A 5,597-nucleotide genomic window follows, 5' to 3' on the forward strand; every position below is an offset into this window, starting at 1 on the left:
TCTGGTGCTGCTGGAAGATACTGTCTCCTTATACAGTCATTCAGCAGAAATTCTTACTGCATATTATTCCTATTGAATACCCTCTCCAAATTCACCCCTCTTTCCTCAGGCAGCCAACTTGTCCCTTCACTTGCCGAATACCAGAGAGTGGGAAGCGGCTGATCCTTGCAGAAATCACCTCGCCTCCTCCAGGGTCAGGCAATGTCTTTTAAAGGGGGTTTTGCTGATGTATTTCTCACTGCTACAGTCAAACCGACCAGTAATGTCAGTTGGGTGTCTTTATACAATGGCTAGCAGTCGATGAGGTTACAAACATATCAACATATGAATTAGGCATAGGCCACTTGGCCCCTCGATCCTGCTCTGCCATTCAATTAGATCATGGCTGATCTGATTATAATCTCAATTCCACATTCCCACCAACCCCCAATAACCCCCTTGCTTATCAAGAATCTACCTAGCTCTCTCTTGAATATCACAGAATCTTTACAGTGCAGAAGGAGGTCATTTGGCCCTTCAAATCTGCACCACACTGGCTCTCCAAAAGAACACTCCACCTAGTCCCACTCCCCTGCCTTATCCTCACTTTTCAGATAGCAATCCAATTCCCTTTTGATTACCTCGATCGAACCTGCCTCCACCACCCTTTCAGGAAGTTTCAGAAATTTTTCCTTGCATCACATTTACTCCTTTTGCCAATAGTTCTTGTTGCTCTCTTGAGTGGGAACAGTTTCTTACTGTTTACCCTGTCCATACCCCTCAGGAGCTTGAATACCTCTATTAAGTCTCCTCAGCCTTTTCTCCAAGAAAAAGAGTCCCAACCTCTCCCAGTCCATCCTCGTAGCTACAGTTCTTCATCCTGGGAATCATTCTTGTGAATCTCCTCTGTACTCTCTCCAATGTCTTCACATCCTCCCTCAAGTATGGCCCCCAGAACTGGACTCAGGCTTCATCTGGAGTACTAATTAGTGTCTTATACAAGTTCAAAATGATCCCCTTACTCTTGTACTCAAAGCCCCTATTAATAAAACCTAGGATACTATATACTTTAACTGCTCTCAATATGCCCTGCCATCTTCAATGACCTATGTACGTATACACCGAGGCCCCCCTGTTCCTGCACCACCCCTTAGAGGCTCTCCCTTTATCTTATGCTGTCTCTCCATATTCTTTCTGCTAAAATGGATCACCTCACACTTCTCTGCATTGAACTCCATCTGCCACTTGTTTGCCCAATCCACCATGTCTATGTCCTTTTGAAGCTCGAGACTATCCCCATCACAGTTGACAACATTTCCAATCTTCGTATCAAAAGCAAATTTTGAAATCATGCCCCGCACATCTAGGTCATTAATATATAACAAAAAACAAAGGTCCCAACACTGACCCCTGGGGAACTCCACTACAAACCTTCCTCCAATCTGAAAAACAACCATTTATAACTACCCTCTGTTTCCTGTCACTCAGCCAATTTCTTATCCAAGTGCCTACTTTCCCTTTTATTCCATGAGCTAGAATTTTGTTCACAAGTCTGTTTGACACTGTATCAAATGCCTTTTGAAAATCCATATACACCTTATCAACGTTTTCTGTTACCTCCTCAAAAAACTCCAACAAGCTAGTTAAACATGATTTACCGTTAATGAATCCATGCTGGCTTTCCTTAATTATCCTGCACTTAGTGACTATTGATTTTATCCCGAAGTATTCAAAGACTCTGCTTCCACTGCCTTTTGAGGAAGAGAGTTCCAAAGACTCTCAACCCTCAGAGCAAAAAAATTCTCACCTCTGTCTTAAATGGGTGACTCCTTGGTTTTAAATAGTGACCCCTAGTTCTAGATTCTCCCACAAGAGGAAACATCCTTTCCACATCCACCCTGTCAAGACCCTTCAGGATCATGTTATGTTTCAACAAGTCACCTTTTACTCTTCTAAACTCCAGTTGATACAAGCCAAACCTGTCCAACCTTTCCTTATCAGACACCTGCCCATCCCTGGTATTAGTCTGGCAAACCTCCTCTGAACTGTTTCCAACACATTTACATTGTGCATTCTGAATCGGGCTAGATGCTTTCTGTGGGTTTCCCTATAACGTGGATTGGAAGTGAGATACTTGGCAGTATGGACAATTAGGAACAGGGAGAGTCCATTCAGTCTGTTGAGCTTATTTCGCCATTCTGTTCGGGTTGACATATAACTTAAATCCATTTACCTGCCTTGCTTCCATATCCCTCAACACCCTTGCACAAATCCTCATTTTTTTACAGTTTCAATGGCTTTTTGGGAGAGAGAGTTCCAGATTTCCACTCCCCTTTGTGTGAAGAATTGTTTCCTGCTTTATCCCTGAATAGCCTGGTTCTATCATTCTAAGGTTTGGCATTCCACCAAAGGAAATAGTTTCTCTCTTTTGACACTTTCAACTCCTTGAATCGTCATCAACCGATCACCCCTTAATTTAAAGTTGAGGGCATACAAGACTGGTCCGTGTACCTGTTCTCATAAAGCTTTCAGCCTCAGCATCATTCTGGTAAAATGGTACTGTCCCCCAACCCTCCAGGCTGATATATCCTTCCTGAGGTGCGGTACCCAGAACTGAATCCAGTTACTCTCGATGAGAGTCTACTATAGCTCTGTACAACTCAGTGTTCAGGTGAATTCAATTTGGAAAGGAAGCTTACTGAATTTTCAATTGAGCCAAAGTGAATGTACTTCCAACAAGTTTCTTACAAAAATCCTCCAGCTTTAATGAAAAATAAACAATTTTCAAGAGCTCTGAACCATGAAACTACTCAACCACACTGTGTTCCACATCTTCTCCTAATGTAACTAAACCCTATTGTTTGATTTACTCCATTCTCTCCCCATTCCAGTTCTGCTTGTGCCCAGAAACCGTGACCTTGGCCTTACTCTTTGCCAAGATCTTTGTGCTTCCACAGAATCAGGCAGCATGAGGGAAGCCCAGTGCAGCAGCTGGCATCTACAGATCAGCCATAGCTGGGTGTTGGGAGGAGGCAGGGAAACGATTCACTCTCAGCCTCATTTTATACCATCAGAAGGATGTCTGTTCTGTGTAACAGGAGGTGACTGTGTGAGGGTCTGGTCTGTCCTGTATAACAGGAGATGCTGTACTGGGCCCTGTTTGGACCTGTATAACAGGAGGGTATTTGAAATATCATATGACTTAGGGGATTTTTGCACTGTATTTGTTCATTTCACATGCTTGTAAAACCTTGTGCTTGAGAGCAATTTTATTTATATATAATTAGAAGATCTCCTTTGACATTGCTCTTGGGACTCGCACTATAAGGGGTTTGTAAAAACTGAAGGATGGTGAAAATAGAACAAAGAGCAACAACTTGTTTTAATAGAGCACCTTTAACATAGCTTCCATTTGCTTAATGGCAATTAAACTCTCTGACCTTGAACATCTATTTTGTTGTGAGCAAAAGTGTGGGACAATGGCTCATGACCAATAATTTGGGATGCACTGATGCCAGTGAGAGTTGCGAGCTGACATTGATTTAAGCACAGTCTTTCTAATTTGTTGCTTTTCAATGTAATGAGCAACTGGATGAGGGGAAAATTATGGATCAAACATGAGAAAGAGAAATGGAAAGATGAAATGCTGACTAACACAGCAAGCAAGTGGTGGAAAGGAGAACTGCAGATGTTGGAAATGCACAGCAGCTGAGTCAGCAGTGGCGAGGGAATAGTAACAGGTTACTGCTTAGGTTAGATAGATCTCATTGGATTTGGAGGAAAATTACTGTAGACAGAAAATACAAACACATGGAAAAAGATGGTAAAAATCACGTGGTCTAGCTGGCTTAATCTAGCCAGACAATGCACCATGAACTTACCTCCCTCCTTCCCTATCCCAACAAACTCTCCAGTCACACACATGCCAGAAGCACATGCAATCTACTGGTGGGGATATCTTTATCAGGATATGTTCTGCAATGTCAGAGGTACATGACCTGGCTGTTTTCCATCACATAATCAAATGGATTAACACTACAGGAGTTACTAGCGCTCAAACCAAACCTCAATGGTCAAACTGGCAATCAGGAGCTGCATTCTAGAATTCAAAATCAACCTAGCTGCAAGTTACAAAGCTTCACAAACTCATTCCTGTTTGCTGAATTCTTGGGCACCATAATAACATATTTATCTCCCAGTAAAATGTCCCAAGGCAGTTCACCAAGTCACAGGTATTAGGACAGATAACCAAAAATGTGGTGAAACAGGTTGGTTTTTAAGGAACCATCATTCAGTTTGAATAGAAATGACATGACAATGTATAGAGTAGATTCACCAAGAAGATGCCATGGATGGGAAACTATAATTATAAGGCACTTGGTATACTTTCACTATTCTCACTCAAGTAGGGAAAGCTAAGAGGAGATTTAATTGAGATTTTGATTGCCTGGATAGGGAAAGACTTATTACCTCTGAGGAAGTCAGTAATGAGGGGACATTAATTTAAAATTGTTACAGAAATTTTAGGAAAAAAGATCATTACGCAGGGAATGATTTATCACAGGGAGTGGTTGAGGCAAAGACTGTTGTATCTTTTAAAGGAATATTGCATGAAAATTTGCACCAGACCAAGATACAGGATTATGGGGCGAAAGCAAGGCAGTGGGATTAGTTTGGGATTGATGCAGGGCTATTATCAAGAGAGTGGGGCAGTGGCACTTTGAGGCTACTAGCAAAGAGGCAGCACAGGCACAATGGGCTGAATGGCCACCTGTGCTGCCAGGGCAAGGATATTATTGTAGAAAAGACAAATATTGGACAAATTTGTGTGTTTAATATTTCATTGGGAGGTAAAGACTGCCAAAACTTGCTCAACTTACAACTCTTACAGGCAGCAGTGGGAAGGGGCTGTTACCAACACTGGATTTAATCCTCTGTCCCAAAACTGCATGGTCAGTGTGGTACAAGCTGTACTATAAGGAAGATCAAGGTCTTGCTGACACTAAAATAACAAATTATGGCTCAGTTCGAAGTCATTGTACACAATCTCTGGTGACTCCCCCTCCGAACCAGGACCAATCCTACACCTGAAATCATTATCCCACCCCCTAAGCTCATGATTTACATCCCAGAGCCCCCACCATTGTAAATCTATAACATGAGCTGCCAATAACTTTTCTTTGGAGGTGGTTGAATATTGGGAACAGGAACTGTTCAAATGGAAAATGTTTGAATTGTTTACGAGATTCCACAATTGAATTCCAAGTATTGCATTATTTTAAACAGGGTTTGTTGCTAATACTATTAGCCTGCACTAGCTCTATGCGCTGGCATAAATTTAATAGCTTTGAAAAGAAGTGTAATTTGATCTGTGATAAATACAACTAAGCCAGACATCTGTTGGTTATAAGCCATTACATTAGTAATCCGCGAGCTCTGGGATGTCAGTCCGTTGTTTTAGTTTTTACTGCCAGTTGGGGAGATGTTTAAGATCCCACGGCATTTTTTGAAGAGCAGGGGAGTTCTCCCTGTGTCCTGGCCAATGTTCATGCGTCAACTAACATTACCAAAACAAAGATCAACAGGTTATTCATCGTTCAGTGCTCAGCAAAGGACTT

This window comes from Carcharodon carcharias, chromosome 10, assembly GCF_017639515.1.
Source record: "Carcharodon carcharias isolate sCarCar2 chromosome 10, sCarCar2.pri, whole genome shotgun sequence".
NCBI classification, from domain to species: Eukaryota; Metazoa; Chordata; class Chondrichthyes; order Lamniformes; family Lamnidae; genus Carcharodon; species Carcharodon carcharias.